Here is a 16,584-nt window from a genome sequence, read left to right as displayed (position 1 = left end):
CTGAACTTTCCCTGCAAATATATCTACAGCAGTGCCTGCCCTTACCATCAATGTGTGGACGATGATAAATAACACTGTCCTGTTCATCATTATTATTTCCAATCTGTTGTACTTGCCAGAGAACCTCAAAAGACTTGCTGATCAAATCCACCCACATTCCTCCTACCAACTTCAGCTAGCCTTGAGTTGCCACCCACAGACCCTAGGGTCTACGTAGGGCATGTATACCTTTCTCAGGTCCCCAAGGCTACTTTAGCACCTGTTACCTTCTGTGTCACGGAGCAGAAGGGGGACCTCTGAACCCCAGTTTTCCTCTTTGATCCCCCTTTTTCCATCCTTGAAAGATCTTTCTTTATGTTTATCACTTAGGAAGTAACCCCTCAGTGACATCCAATACTGTCACATGTCATTTACCTTATCCATCAGTTACCTTTGCTATCATTTGCATTTTTTACCTCTCCAGATTGTCTTTATATTGAAAACACTTATAGCCTTAAAAATAAAATGTAAACTTTCTACCCAATCAAGTTGCCTCCTCTTCTTTCTCCTTCATTTTATCAAAAAAACCTTTGCATGTCTTTACTATTGACCTCAATTTCCTTAAAACCAATTTCTTCCCTAACCCCTTAAAATGTAGCTTCTGTCCTGTCTTACTGAAACTCTTCTTTGGAAAATTTAAAGTAACCCATTTAGCCAAGAGTCTCTCCTCTGCTATTATTCACCTAAACCCCACACTGAAATAGCTATAATTTTTTTTTTACCATCCTCTTCTTTAAAAATTTTTTTTTCCCTTACAAATGTGCAAACCACATGAATACACAGCTTGATGGATCGTTATCCATGTAATCACTTCCCAGGACAAGAAATTAAACAGTGCCAGCCTCCCAGCTGTGACCCTTCCAGTTCCTATCCTACCTTCCTCGAGGCAACCACTACCCTTGTTTCTACATCACTTACTTGCTTGCCTTTTCTTACTCTTTTACCACTAGTGTGCATCCCTAAATACTTAGTTTTGTCTATAAATTGGAATCAAACAGTATATTCTTTTTTTTTTTTTTTTTTTTTTTTGAGACAGAGTCTCACTCTGTCACCCAGGCTGGAGTGCAATGGCATGATCTCGGCTCACTGCAACCTCCACCTCCCAAGTACAAGTGATTCTCCTGCCTTGGCCTCCCAAGTAGCTGGGATTACAGGTGCCCGCCACCACGCCTGGTTAATTTTTTGTATTTTTAGTAGAGACAGGGTTTTGCCATGTTTAGTAGAGACAGGGTTTCGCCATGTTTGCCAGGCGGGTCTCGAACTACTGAGCTCAGGAGATCCACCCGCCTCGGCCTCCCAAAGTGCTGGGATTACAGGCATGAGTCACCGTGCCTGGCCCCAAACAGTATATTCTGTTTGGTTATAATAACATTTTGGATCTGGCTTCTTTCAGTCAACATTATATTTGTGAGATTTATTTGTTTTCCTGCATTTAGATGCAGTTTAGTTATTTTTATTGCTCTTACAGTGTTTCACATAATATACCACAATTTACTTATCCATCCTACTGTTGATGGCCATTTGCGTTGTTTCCAGATGGAGGTAGGATGAATAGTGCTGCTCTGAACATTCTTGTGTATGTCTTTTGATGTGTGGGCACACATTTCTTCTGGAGATATGCCTAAGAGTGGAATTACTGAGGAATAGATTGTGTTTTCTGATACTTTAGTAAACAATGCCACACAGTTCTCCAGAGGGTTGTGTTTGTCTTCATTTACATTCCCACCAGCAGTATATCAGTTTCTATAGTTCTAAATCCTCACCAAAACTTGGCGTAATCAGTCTTATTAATTTTAGCCATAAAGGTAGATGTATAATATTTTAAATTTGCTTTCCAATGATTGTTAGTTGCTATCCTGTCACACATTTTGGACATTTGGATATTCTGTATTTACAAAGTGCCTTTTCAAGTCTCTTGCCTGTTGATCCTTTGTATTGCCTTTCATTTTCTTATTTATTTGTAGTAGTTCTTCATTTAGTCTCCATTATGTTCAGTGTCAGTTACCTGTGTTGTCAATATCTTCTCCAATCTGTGGCTTGCCTTTTCACTATCTTAATGGTTACTTTTGAAGGACAGAAAACTTTAGCATTGATTAAGTTGTTTCATATTTTCCTTAACAGCTAGTGGTTTTAGTCTCCTGTTTAAAAAGCATTCTCTAACTCTTGTTCTTCAAGTTTTTTCTTCTCAGTGTTTCTGGGACCCTGCATTTTTCTCAGTTATTTTCTCCTTTGCAAGGATTCATCTCAGTTTCCTTCATGGGTTTTTCTTCCTTCCCCCATATTCAGTGTGGCTACCTCAGTATGAGGTGCTGTCCTCTGCCTCTTTGCTCTATGCTCTTTCTCCTTAAAGTTCACCTCTCAGCAGATCCACTCCTCTCCCTAGCACCAGACAGGGGTGTCTGTGTACTGGTCCAATCAAATCAACAGTTCAGTTCTTTGGTATCTATTGAGAAATTTTTCAGTATCAGGCTTTGTGCTGGGTGCTAGGACTACTTAGGTGAACATCACACAATCCCTTCCCTTGGGCAAACCAGTGAATGAAGATACCTATAATCTAGTCACAGTGATACCTCCAAATATTCCAGGATCATCAACTCCCCCATTCCCCAACATGCTCTTACTGGTGGAGCAATGGCACCATCATCTCTTTAAACACACAAGATGCAAGGGTCATGTTGAACTTCTCTCTCTCACCCATCTAATATCCAGTGATGTGACAAGCCCTGTTTGTTTTAACTCTACACTTTAAGCTCCCATCTTCCCTTCTTTCCACCCGCCCTCCCCACCCCGTGGCCCTCACATTAAGTTCCTTACTATGCCTCTCACAGAGGGCTGCATTGGCCTCCTAAATGGTATCTCTACATCCAGTCTCTTCCCCCTCACTCAACAGGCTCCATTCTCATGGGTCATTTGCCTTGGAAACAAGCTTTCAAGGAACATTGTTATCAGAGTGATTGTCTTCTTCCTCCTATTACCCAGAAGTCTCTTTGAAGGAAATAACTAAACAGAGTCTTACTCATCTTTGAGAAATATCTACTTGTTCTATCAGTGAGTATGGATCGTGAGACTCTGAGTGCCTCATAAGTTGCCTGACTTGACTGACATAAGCAGCAAACATCACACTGATGAGGATAGCTAAGGGTCTAATGTATGATTTCAGCTCTAAGTGCCATGAAGCTCCTGAGAAGTTCCCAGTCTGACCTTTGCAGCAAATTCCAGAAAATCCTCTACTCTTCCAATTTTATCACATCCTTTAAAACTTTGTGATTCTGGATTACATTTCATTAGGATATTTGTTCTTTACTCTTTGAAAATGGGAAGTACCAGAATAATTTGTCTATGTTGCTCACTTAATCAAAAATTTTCCATGAAAAACTCCTCACAGCCTCCAGCCAAGCTCCTTAGGATTTGGTCCAATCTGCTTTCCTGGCTTGTTCTCCTACTTAGCATACCTACCACCAATCAGATTCCTGGCCATATTCTATTTGTATTCTGTGCATTCTGGTCTTTGATCAAGCTGTCACATCTGTCTACAAAGCCTTCCTGCTCCATCTTGGCATGTCCAGATCTTACATCTCCTTCAAATCTCAGCTCAAATGTCTCCCTTTCCATGAGGTTTAAGGGAGCTCTTTTAACCAGAAGCACATACTCCCTTTCTGAGCCTTCAGCATTTAATTTTTATCTCCGACCACACCAATCGCCCTCCCCTTATGGTAGTTGGCTGGTTACCTATCACTTGTCCTCCCAGGACAGACCTGTGTCCTTCTCATCTTTGTGTTCCTTACAGAGCCTTGTAGATTGCTTCCCACATGGCAGATACTCAGTAACCATTTGCTGCATGATTAGGATATATATTGAGGACATGTGACAGGCAAAACTCAGTAGTAGGCACTGTACAACTATATAAATACAATTCCATTTCTGCTCAAAACATGTACACTCAAGTAATGCATTTACATACATACTACACAGTAAACATTAGCATGTTATACATTTCATAAAAAAGGTTTGAAATGCTGTAACTTTAATCCTTTAAACCTGTGTTTTTCAACTTACAAAACACACACAACCTTTAAAAGAAACTATTGCAACATTCACTTATTTTTGTCATGCTATTATTCAAATAAGAACAAACATAAAGCTTATGGTTATAGTATGTGATACCTATAAAATCAAGACACACTTATAAATCGTAACCAAGCAAAATTATTCTTTATTGTGTTAACTGCTTCAGGCTACAAGATGCCTTGAACAAGCCAGGAGGAGCTTGATAGTGATCTGGGGTCAGGGAGGCTATTGGTTGGGAGCCCCCGTTCCTGGGAGGTGGGAGGTAGAGCTTTAGGCTAGGGTATATATCAGAGTCTGCATCTTTGATGTGATGCAATGGGTGAGAAAGAGAAGTGGCAGAGGCAGCCAAGCAGAGGAAATCCTCAAGAAGAGGGATTCTAGCAGCCACAAAGAGGCATAAAGACCAGGACGGATCCCAGGAAGCATAAGAAAAGAGCATCTCAGAAGAATGCTTTTGGGCAACATTGATTTTGAGCTTGTGCTCCCTCTTAGGCTCTCTGCTAAAGACTTCCCATTAATGTCATCATTTAATCCTCACAGTAAACTATGAGACAGGCACTATCATTAGTCATGGATCAGGAAATGAGCATTAAGGAAATTCCATAATTTCCACCAAGTACAAAACTGGCAAGTGAGAGAGCCTGAATTTGAAACCAGATTTACCTGACCCTAGAGTCTGAGCCTGTAACCAATATGCAGGACCACCTCTTGGCTGGCTCCAGGCCTCCTGGCCCCATGTATTTGTTTTCTTTTATTTCTAAATGGCAGCTGGGGAATGTTACCAGGAAAGTAAACTCCCCGAGTCATTCAGGATTGGGCAGCAACCCAAGCATGCCTGTACCCTCCAGGGCAATGTGGGAAGGAAGAGGAAGGAAAGCAGAGATGGAACACGTTTTAGAGGGGTCTCATGCAAGTCATGCTCACAGGGACTGAATTTCAGAAGGACCCCCTGAGATTTCTCATAGAACATTTGGTTTCAATTCCAAATATCTGCTAAGTTTGTACTGTGCGCCTATCACTGTGTTTAGTGTTTGGTTGATTCAGGATTTTTGAATTACCCCAGAAGTGATTACAGCTCCCACACACATAAGCAGGATATGCTGAGTGTGTGAAAGAGAAGTCTGGGGTTTGATAGGATGGTGTTTATTAGAGTCATTTAGGAAGAAAAGAGAGAGCTCTCTTCTGAGTTGTTGCTGCTAACACCAATCTGTGCATTCACACTGAAGACAAGTTTGATGACAAATCAGTAGCATGCATTCATATGGCTCTCAAGAGCATGTTTATAGAACCTACAGGTGTATAATACAATATGCAGATTCCAAAGAAATAGAAGTCAGAGTCCCTACTCCTCTCAGTTGTTGATGACACAGCTGAGATTTAAGTCTATAGAGCAAAATAAACAACTCAGGTTCAAAATGGCACCAGCCATCCCTAGAAGTTACAGTGCCCACAGATAAGGCCAACTACAGACTATGTACAGGAAGTACAGAGGAATGTCAGTTTCCACTCCCACCCCCCTTTGGAATCTTTCCCTTGAACCCACAAATCCAAATCAGGAGATAGAAATCTGCGTAAACACTCATTATCTTCACATTCTTTAGTTCTATGGGACCCAGAATGGGCTTGCTGGGATGTTAGGGGCCTAATGCCTGAGTGTTCTAGGGGCTCCCAGGGATTAAGAGATAATCAGACTTTGTCCTTGAGGGTAGGGACAGTGTGTTTGGGCCCCCATCACCTAGAGCAGTGTCTGACACATAGCAGTTGTGTAATAAATGTTGGTTAATGAATCAACAAATGGTGTTCCAGGGACTTCAAACTTGGTGAAAGTGGCAATGGTGGTCAAGTGATGAGTAGGAGAGTGGGGCAAAGCCTGGTAGCATTTGCCTGGAGCCCTCCAAGATACCTGGTGAATACAGATTCAAATCAGAGTGGCTAGGTTCCACCGGAGACCTCATGGTGCTGCCCTCTTTCCTGAACAGATGCCGTCCAACTATCTGATTTCATCAGGAAAACAGGAGGAAAAAATGATATTTTGCCTGAGGCCATTTTTAGAAGATGAGAGAGAATAGAGTCATTCTTGCCTGTCACTGTGGCTTGTTCAATTTAAACAAGCAAGATTCAGGAATGAGCAAACCATTAATGTAAAAGAAAAAAAAATCAGCGTGAAATGCTCTGATGAGAACTCCTCTGTGTTCTTTTGAAAACATCGTTTGGATGACACTCAAAATTGGTTCACATTATCATTACCGGTTTGGGACACTTTGCTATCCATTTTAGTTCACTTAGCTTATTTTTGACCCCAAGAAAGTACCAAGGCACCTTCTACTAGTCAAAAACTTAGGAAATAAATATCTTACCTTCACTGAAAAGGAATTTCGAATATAAAATAAGATGTGACAAGGTATCTTTCCTCCTTTAGATGCATAAGAAATTTTGCTTTGTTATTTATAGATTTTGTAATCTGTGATTCATGTTCAAAGAGAAAGCAGCAACCCACTGGGGAATTGCTCACATGAAAAGTGCACTTATTATATTAACTCAATTAGATGCACATTAGAGTCTGTTCCCTGTATGGAAGGAGCTGAATAATAGCATACAAAATCACTGTTATTTGAGTTCTTGAGCAGCATCCTGGGTTTCAAAATGACTCATAGAAAAATTACAAACAGCCCAAAGCTCACAAATTAGGGTAATAAAAAAATCTCCCTAATTTTTCAATATGGTAGTATGACATGATTTGAGTAGTAACCACAGAAATAATCAATATTTAAAGATGTTGGTGACATGGAGAGCAAATGGGGGAAATGACCTATACTTGAACCATTTGGCAAGAGCTTGAAATGCATTGAAAAGTGGGGATTTCAAATCACCGTCAAAGCATTTCTCTTAATTACTCATTTTCCTTGGAATTTATTGGAAGCATTTTCTACCTATGCTTATATTATCAATGACAAATGATACATTTAGTTCTGGGGAGCTATGATAATGACTCATCCTTTGCATATCTATATGTATATGTATTTATTTATATATAGATATGTGTATACATTACATTTATATACATATACACGTATGTGTGCATTTTTCTTATCCTACCCTCTTCTGAATACACTGTGAGGACAAATTGTCCTGGAGAGTCCCAGTACCAGAATAATGTATTCATGAAGTGCAACAGTCATAATTTTATTCAAGTTTTGTTGTCTTTTCTCCCCCTGGGAAACTTCTGGAGGAATTAGATGTGTAAACTCAGAATACTGAGAAATTGCTGGTCAGAAAAAAAATGGCTCTAATGAAACTGCCCTACTGATGAACTCTTTATAGCTTCCTTAAAAAAACAAGAGAGCGGCATTAATGTATTGCCTTTGCAATTTCTTCACAAATTAAAATCCCTGTTTTTTGTTTTTTTTTTTTTTTCTATGCAGCAGATCTGAAACTTCTATAAGCCTGGTATCTAAATCAGTTTTTGATTGAAATGAGTACAGGCAAGCTCTGAGGCAGCTCTATCCAGGGCTATGACAAGAATGGAGTGAACACATTTTACCCTACATGGAAATGTCCATTCCAACAAGTACTAATTTGACAATGGTAATGATTACTATGGGTTGAATTGGATTATCCCAAAAGATATGTTAAAGTCGTAACCCCTGGTTCCTGTAAACGTGATTGTATTTGCAAAGAGGGTGGGTGCAGATATAGTTAGTTAACATACTGGAGTAGGGTGGATCTTGAATTAAATAAAACTGATGTCTTTGTAAGAAGAGAAGAGACACAGACACAGAGGGAATATGACTATGTGAAGATGGAGGCAGAGATTGAAATTATGCTGCCACAAGCCAAGGAACTCTTGGGGCTACCAGAAGCTGGATGAGGGCAAGAGAGAATTGCTTGTAGAGCTTCGAAGGGGACATAGGTCTTCTCTCAGCTTGATTTCAGAATTCCCGCCTCCAGAACTGAGGGACAATAAAGCTCTGTTGTTTTAAGCCACCTAGTTTGTGTTACTTTGTTATGGCAGCCCTTGGAAATTAACAATGATGATAATAATAGTATGAATAATAGCAACAGCATCTCATGTATTGTTTTCTATGTGTTAATAACAATTCCAAGTGCTTCACACATATTAACTCACGGGCTTTAGGGTCTCATTTTATAGATGAGGAAGCAAGTACAGAAAGCAAAAGAAAGACATTGAAATGTGAGTGGGGAAATTTGTTTTCATACAAATGAAACAAACCATCTGAGGAGCCTTCAAGAGTAGGCATCTTTCCATCAACGGCCTCCTGTTGGATGGGGTATCAGGAGACATGGCCTCTGGCCTTGATCTTGCCACACACTACCCTGTACTCTTTCTTGGAGATTGGATTATCTCAGAGGTGTCTCCTGGCCCTAAAACTCTAAGATTCCATTAAAAACTTGTAATTCAAGCAATCAACAGTGAATGGTGACTTGCTAGGGACTGAAAGATGCCCTGAAGTCAGTGTGAGACACTTCCACAGGGCTGGTTGTGCAAATTCCCATGACACAGAGCTCTTGTCTTCCTTTTGGGCCCATGGGCCCATGCCCAGATGTGGCCCCAGGGCCTGAGGGATCAACAGGATGCCATGGTGCTGGGGACCCTGCCCTGTCCAGCGTAGACGGTTTTCCCTTCTTCACCTTACAGAGCCCTCGGTAAGCAGCTTCTCAACTTGCTGGAGGAGGGTCTGTGTGAGCTCAGGGGCAGTGATCTTTCCTAGGGAGGCAGCAAGCCCAGGATGCCGAATGGTAGGGCCCGTTTAATCTCCAGGCCAAACTGCAGTACCAGGTGAATAATTATAAGACACAGAAAATGTGAGAAAGCCTCAAAATCACCACCACTGGCTGTGCTGCAATGCCAGGCCCTTGATGTGGGATCGCATACCTGTGAATGCCTCCTTCCATTCATTCACCAGTGGCTCAGCTTTCTGAAGCTTCAGAAGCTCTAACCCCATATGCTTTGTACCCTGGCCCTTTACAGGGTACATGGAACTAGTCTAGTAAGAAGTATCTTGGTGTATAAATGAAACACATATAGGTAGACTTCTGGGGCAAAACTTGCTGATTGAATCCAGCCTTATCTATTAATAGTTGAGAAGGTACTTTATTTTTTATTTTTTAAAATTAAAATTTTTATGGTGACATGGTAGGTTTATGTGTTTATAGGGTATGTGAGGTATTTTGATACAGGCATCTAATGTGTAATAATCACATCAGGACAAATGAGGTTATCCATCATCTTAAACATTTATCATTTGTGTTATGAACATTACAATTCTATACTTAGTTATTTTAAAATGTATAATAAATTATTTTTGACTGTAGTCACACTGTTGTGCTATCAAACACTAGCTCTTACTCATTCTAACTATTAATATATTTTTGTACCCCTTAGCCATCCCCATTCCCCAGCCCCCACTCCCCTTCCCAGCCTCTGGTAACCATTGTTCTACTCTCTGTGTCCGTGAGTTCAATTGTTTTCATTTTTTAGCTCCTACAAATGAGTGAAAATATGTTGTTTGTCTTTCTGCACCTGGTTTACTTAATTAACATAATGATGTCCAGTTCCAGGCATGTTGTTACAAATGACAGGATCTTATTCTTTTTTATGACTGAATAGTACTCTATGGTGTATATACACCACCCTTTCTTTATCCAGTCACCTGTCGATGAACACTTAGGTTGCTTCCAAATATTGGCTATTGTGAATAGTGCCGCAATAAACAGGGGAGTGCAGAGATCTCTTCCAGATGCTGATTTCCTTTCTTTTGGATATATACCCAGTAATGGGACTGCTGGATTGTATGGTAGTTTTATTTTTAGGTTTTTGAGGGTAGAAGGTAATTGTTCAGGTTCTCCAAACAAGAGTGAAGTCTCAGACACAGCTCTCCCAGCCCACATCAATCTCTTGACTCACTACGTAAAAAAGAAAAGAAAACTGGAATTCCATGGGGTGGAATTTATTTCTGTGGTAGTTCTCTTGCTTTCCAGAGAGGCTATAGAATATAAGCTTGCAAGAGGGGTAACAAGATGGCAACCCAGATGGTGGAGCTCCATAAGCTGAAGCTTGTTGGACTAAAGCAAGAATGTCTTGCTCGTGGTTTGGAGACCAAGGGAATAAAGCAAGATTTTATCAATAGACTCCAGGCATATCTTGTGAAGAACATGCTGAAGAGGAGGCAAATGAAAAAGAGGGACTGGGAGATGAAACAGAGGAAGAAGAAACAAAGTCCATAGAGCTCTCTGTCAAAGAGGAAGAACCCCTTGAAAAAACTGTGGATGTGGCAGCAGAGAAAAAGTGGTAAAAACTATATCTGAAATACCACAGACTGAGAAAATGCAGAAGAGGGCCAAATGGTTCAATGTACTCGTGAGCTTGGAGAGTAAGAAAGCTGCTCGTACAGGCTTGGTGTGGGATTTCCTCAGTTCCCACAAAAGGTCTGTCCTGTGTGTCATCTGATAACCTACAGTTAACCTGGGAAAGCTGAAGGAAAGAGCTCAAAGATTCGGTTTGAATGTCTCTTCAATCTCCAGAAAGTCTGAAAATGATGAGAAACTGAAAAAGAGGAAGGAGTGATTTGGGATTGTCAGAAGTTCAGCTGGAACTGGAACCACAGAGGATATAGAGGCAAAGAAAAGGAAAGGAGCAGAGCGCTTTGGGATTGCCTGATGAAAAGTTATGGATACTTTCTGGTCTCCTGTGGTTTCCAGTTCTCTGATTCTTCTGGATCATATATATATATATATATATATAAATGCACAGTCCTGTGCCTACATTCTGCCTCACAACAAGGGATCATGTATCCCAGGTTCATCCGTGAACTGCAGCAGCAATTTGACTTACTGCTTTTTCAGCTTTAAAATTGTTGTGTTTTTGTTTTTTATTATTCTGCTTGTTAATAAAATAAAAAAGACAAGAAAAGAATATCGGCATGTGGGCTGTAGCGTCAGACTGCCTACGTTAGAATCCAAGCTTTGCCACTTATTGGCCCTCGGATCTTAGAAAGTTACTTATCTGGACCTCACTTTCTAGCTCTGTAAAATAAGGAGAGGGGATAAAATTTATTTAAGAGTGTTACGAGTGAATTGCGTCCCCCCAAAATTCACATGCTGGAGCCGCAACCCTCAGTACCTTGGAATGTGACCACATTTGGAAATAGGGTTGTTGCAGATGTAATTAGTTAAGATGAGGTTATACTGGAGTAAGGTAGGGACCTAGTGCTATATGACTGGTGTCCTTATAAAAAGAACAGCACGTGAAGAGAAGAATGATACGTGCACAGAGGGACGACTATGCAGAAAGATGCAGGGAGGAGAGGGCTGTCTATAAGCCAAGGAGAGAGGCCTGGAACAGAACTTTCCCTTGCAGCTCTCAGAAGGAGCCAACCCTGCTGGCGCCTTCATTTCAGACTTCCAGTCTCCAAAACTGTGAAATAATGAATTTCTGTTGTCTTAGCCACTGTTTGTGGTACTTTGTTATGGCAGCCCTAGCAAACTAATACAATGGTATCTTGGTGAGGATTCAAAGAATTACTGCATATTGTCAAGAACAAAATTTCAACAGACTGAATTTATTTTTATTTATTTATTTATTTATATTTGAAACAGAGTCTCACTCTGTTGCCCAGGATGGAGTGCAGTGGTACGATCTCAGCTCATTGCACACCTGCTGGGTTCAAGCAATTTCGTGCCTCACCCTCCCAAGTAGCTGGAATTACAGGCACATGCCACCATGCCCGGCTAATTTTTGTATTTTTAGTAGAGATGGGGTTTTTAGTAGAGACGAGGTTTCACCATGTTGGCCAGGTTGGTCTTGAACTCCTGACCTCAAGTGATCTGCCTGCCTTGGCCTCCCAAAGTGCTGGGATTACAGGCATGAGCCGCTGCACCTGGCCTCAACAAATTGAATTTAAAGATCTAATTGACTTGTATGAGTCGAGCAGTATACCATCTTCAAAATAGAAAGGCTCTCTGATGATCAGAGCAGAGGGGTAGACTTTCCAGGAGGAAAAGGTTGAAGAAAACAAAAATCAGGAATCAACGGTAGACTGGTCATTTCAGAGTTACTTTCCTGCCTGGGTGTGGTGGCTCACACTTGTAATCCCAGCACTTTGGGAAGCCGGGGTGGGCAGATCACCTGAGGTCAGGAGTTCGAGACCAGCCTGGCCAACATAGTGAAATCTTGTCTCTACTAAAAATACAAAAATTAGCAGTGGTGGCAGGCGCCTGTAATCCCAGCTACTCAGGAGGCTGAGGCAGGAGAATCGCTTGAACCCAGGAGGCGGAGGTTGCAGTGAGCCGAAGTCACACCACTGCACTCCAGCCTGGGCAAGAGCAAAACTTCATCTAAAAAAAAAAAAAAAAGGTTACTTTCCTTATAGAGTTAAAGTAGAGGGGACTTCTTTCATGTTGCTTCAGGTTGACTGGGGCCCTTTGGATTGATTGCTGCAAATCCCCTGTTTTTTTGTTTTTGTCTTTTTGAAAATTGGCCCATCTCTAAGTATAGTTTGATTACCTAGCAGGAGTGACTCCATTCCGTTTCGGTCTTGTCTGGTGGCACTTAGTACAGGAGCTTAGTCCAAAACAGTAGCCTCCCAGACATTTTATCTAACAATATAAACCACTTAAAATAATTCCTGGAAGAAATAATGGCATTCGCAGCAACCTGGATGGAGTTGGAGTCCATTATTCTAAGTGTAGCAACTCAGGAATGGACAAGCAAATATCATCTGTTCTCACTTATAAATGGAAGCTAAGCTATGAGGATGCAAAGCCGTAAGAACGATGCATTAAGAATGGACTTCGGGGACTCAAGGGGAAGGATGGGAGGGGGTGAGGGACAAAAGACTACACATTGGGTATGGTGTACACTGCTCTGGGACAGGTGCACCAAAATCTCAGACAGAAATCACCACTAGAGGACTTATCCATGTAACCAAAAACCACCTGTTCCCCAAAAACGATTGAAATAAATTAAAATTAAAAAAAAATACATGAAGAAAAAAATAAAATGCATGAAAAATAATAAGACAAAATAAATAGCTCCTTGTACTACATGAGCAGTGTACAATTGAACTGTGTATACAATTTGTACACAATGAACCACTTGTAAGTGGGGGTAACAAAGCACTTATATTTGACCTTTCAGGTACGAATCCCACATTCAGGCCTAAAGAAGCTTCAGGATGTTTCCTGATACTCTAGTTCGTATATCTCCTTGGTCTAGATTTTCTCCTCTCTTTTATTGTTAATTTAGTTTAACTTAGTTTTTAAATAGAAAAGTGATTCATGTTCACTAAAGAAAATGGTAATTTTTCAGAAAGAATAGAAACAACCTCCTTTAATTGCTTACTACTCAGAGGCAACCACTTTTACCATATTTCCTCCCGATCTCTTTTAATATTTTTCTTATATAATTGGCTGCATTTTCTTCACACATACAATGTTGTATCTGTTTTTAGTCAACATGATGAGTGTTTTCAATGCCATTCAAATACTTCATAAGCATAACTTTTCATACCCACATAATATTCCATATTACAGACATGTGACTTATTTTTAGCTTCTGTCAATTTTTGTTCACTTACCATGTATCTTTTCACTTCCAAAATGCCTTCTTTTATGCCTGGATATCTTGAAAATTGATTTTTTCCCCCACATTTCATCCTCCTTTTTTGCTCACTGAGGTCTTTCTGATTTTCTCCCTCTCTTTATCCTGCTTCTCCCAATCTCATCTTTATAAATTTACATTTATAACATGTTTTCCTAACATGAGTTTTGCATTTAAAAAGTGTTTTCTCACATTCATCACCTTATTTGGTGTCCACAGTAACCCTCTGAAATAAGCAGGGGCAATAGAAACTAAAATTCAGAGAAGTGATTTTCCCAGAAGGCACTTAACCCAGATGACTCTTAATTCACTATCTATACCAGACCACTCTATATGATGGTTCTTTTGGACACGTTTTTATTTCTATTTTTTATTTTTTGGACACATGTTCTTAAAAGCTACACAAGATTCACGCAGGTTTAAGAAAATAGCTTTTCATTGTTCATGTTTATAACATAGTTGATGCATCTTGTATATAATAATACTTATAGGTTCTACCAAAAGTTTAAAACATAAGGAATAATGAAATAATGGGTACCATCAAGCTCTAGCCAGGATCTTACAGGGGCATAAAATGTGTGGTCTTTCACATCTTCTCAGCAATTTCTCCAAATACTTCACTGCCTCAACATAGAATTCCCCACCATGCTTTTGAACTGACTCCACCGTTTTTTTTTTTTTTTTTTTTTGACATGGAGTCTCGCTCTGTTGCCAGGCTGGAGTGCAGTGGTGCGATCTCGGCTCACCGCAAGCTCCGCCTCCCGGGTTCAAGCGATTCTCCTGCCTCAGCCTCCTGAGTAGCTGGGACTACAGGTGTGCAACACCACGCCCGGCTAATTTTTTTACTTTTAGTGAAGACGGGGTTTCACCATGTTGGCCAGAATAGTCTCGATCTTTTGACCTCATGATTCGCCCACCTCGGCTTCCCAAAGTGCTGGGATTACAGGTGTGAACCACTGTGCCCGGCTCACCCTTTTTAAAAGATAAACAAAATACTAATTTGCTAATGAATATATTGAAGATTGTCTCCTGTGACCTCAGTCATATCAAATTCTCTCCCTGAAGGGGACTAATACTCCTCATAACCACCCCATTAGCCCTGTCTTCCCATGTTTAAAAATCAGCTTTGTTCAATTATGAGGTCAGGTTTCCCCTTTGTGCAGGTCTTCCTGAAACCAGCGGGCTTCCTGAGAAACGTGAAGAGAACCAGGTCGCCTGGGATTTCTTCCTTCCCCAGAAGGTCTCCCCAAGTCAACATCGTCTCTGAATTTTCTATTTCCCTTTGGCAAATAAAAGAAAAAGTAAGTAAAACATCTTAGTCTATGCATGACCAAAGGTTAAACCTTTTATTGCTTCATTTTGATTGTATCAGCTTTTCAGGACAACGTTTTCAAGGCCACAGCTTATTTTAATAGCTGTAATAATACCAGTATTTTCTGATAATAATGGCAAACACTTTTTTTGGCAAGCACTTTTAGTGTTTGTTGTGGTTGTGCGCCAGGCATGGTTCTCAGCAGTTTTCACTAATTCATTTCATCTTCACAACAACCCTATAAGGTAAGTTTTATTATCGCCCTTTCTACAGATTGGCACATGTTGTTTGGCTTGCCCCTAAACTACATAGACAGCAAAAGACTGAGAGAGAATCTGGAGAAGACAGTCTTGCTCCAGTTCATGCTTTTATTCATGGCACTCTGCTGACCTCTCAGTCACCATGCTGTTTACTTTACATACATTGTCTTATTTAATCTTCACACAGTGTAAGTTTTACTATTTATCTCTATTTTACAGGTGAGGAATGAAGCTCAGTAGTGGTTAGCAGTTTGGCCAGATTCCACTCTGGTAAGCTCAGTGAGACAGAACCAATTTTCCTTTCTATTTCTTTTAGTAGATAAAACCATTGACCCAGTGATGAGGCAACTCAGAAAATGCTCAGAATACCAATCATAGGATCTTCCTAAAAATCAAGTGACGTGGTCAATAAACAAAGTCTAAATAAAGCTTCTCTGCCACTCTGCTATGTGCTGCTGCATTTCTCCACAGAAATGTAACTTTCACCACCACCACACAAAGCTGAACCAGTTACCAGGGAGCTGGGAAGCAAAACAGACACCAGGGAGAGAGGGAAACGCTTTAGGGTTAGGCCATTATTTTCAGATCAGGTAGAAAAGCAGAGATGGTTAGACACACTCAGAGATTCTTTGAATCTGACTTTAGGCAGGAAGTAAAATCCAGTCTAATCAGTTAATAAAAGGCATTCATCAAAGAGATTCAACCTCACACTGTTACTTCAACAGGCATCTTGCCCTTGTGGAAAAACAGGCTTAATTTCCAAATCATTTTAAGTTTGAATATTCGTGCAATGGGGAGCTTAATTTGGAAGGTAATGAGACCACCAAAGGAAATTAGAACCATTAACTGGGGTACAGTGAAAGTATGGAGCTGTCGGTAAAGGAAAATTATATTTGTAGAGCTATGTGGTGGAGAGCAAGAGGCACGGATGAAGAGAACAAAGAGGGAGGGATGACTCCTGAGACTGGTAGCAGGAGAACAGAAGGCTCTGAAGAACAGAGGGAATTTTTTTAAAAATACAGCTTTATGAAATGGGATTGCAGGGTATTATTCAGTTAGTATCAGGTAAGGTTTCATGTGGCAACAATCACAGCTGGAAACACATTCAGAAGCACAGACCCTCTGGTGGCTTTATTGCACTCTAGGAGGTGTTGTTGAAAATAACAAGTTAGATTTCTATATGAGGTCATTGGCACTGCATATACCTGGGCATGCACTGTGGTTCTATCCATCCTAACTTGGCAAGCAGTGGGTTTGGAATTCAATCCTATAACTTCCTTTCTATA

The 16,584-nt window shown here is 40.5% G+C and overlaps 1 pseudogene; it reads left to right on the top strand.

Annotated features, from left to right (window-relative positions):
* The first annotated feature begins 9,540 nt into the window (after positions 1–9,540).
* LOC100998346 lies at positions 9,541–10,852 on the top strand (annotated as a pseudogene).
* The last annotated feature ends 5,732 nt before the right edge of the window (positions 10,853–16,584 follow it).

This window comes from Papio anubis, chromosome 2 (genome assembly GCF_008728515.1).
Source record: "Papio anubis isolate 15944 chromosome 2, Panubis1.0, whole genome shotgun sequence".
Taxonomy (NCBI): domain Eukaryota; kingdom Metazoa; phylum Chordata; class Mammalia; order Primates; family Cercopithecidae; genus Papio; species Papio anubis.
Note: the sequence above shows the minus strand (reverse complement) of the source record. Positions and strands in the feature narration are given on the sequence as shown.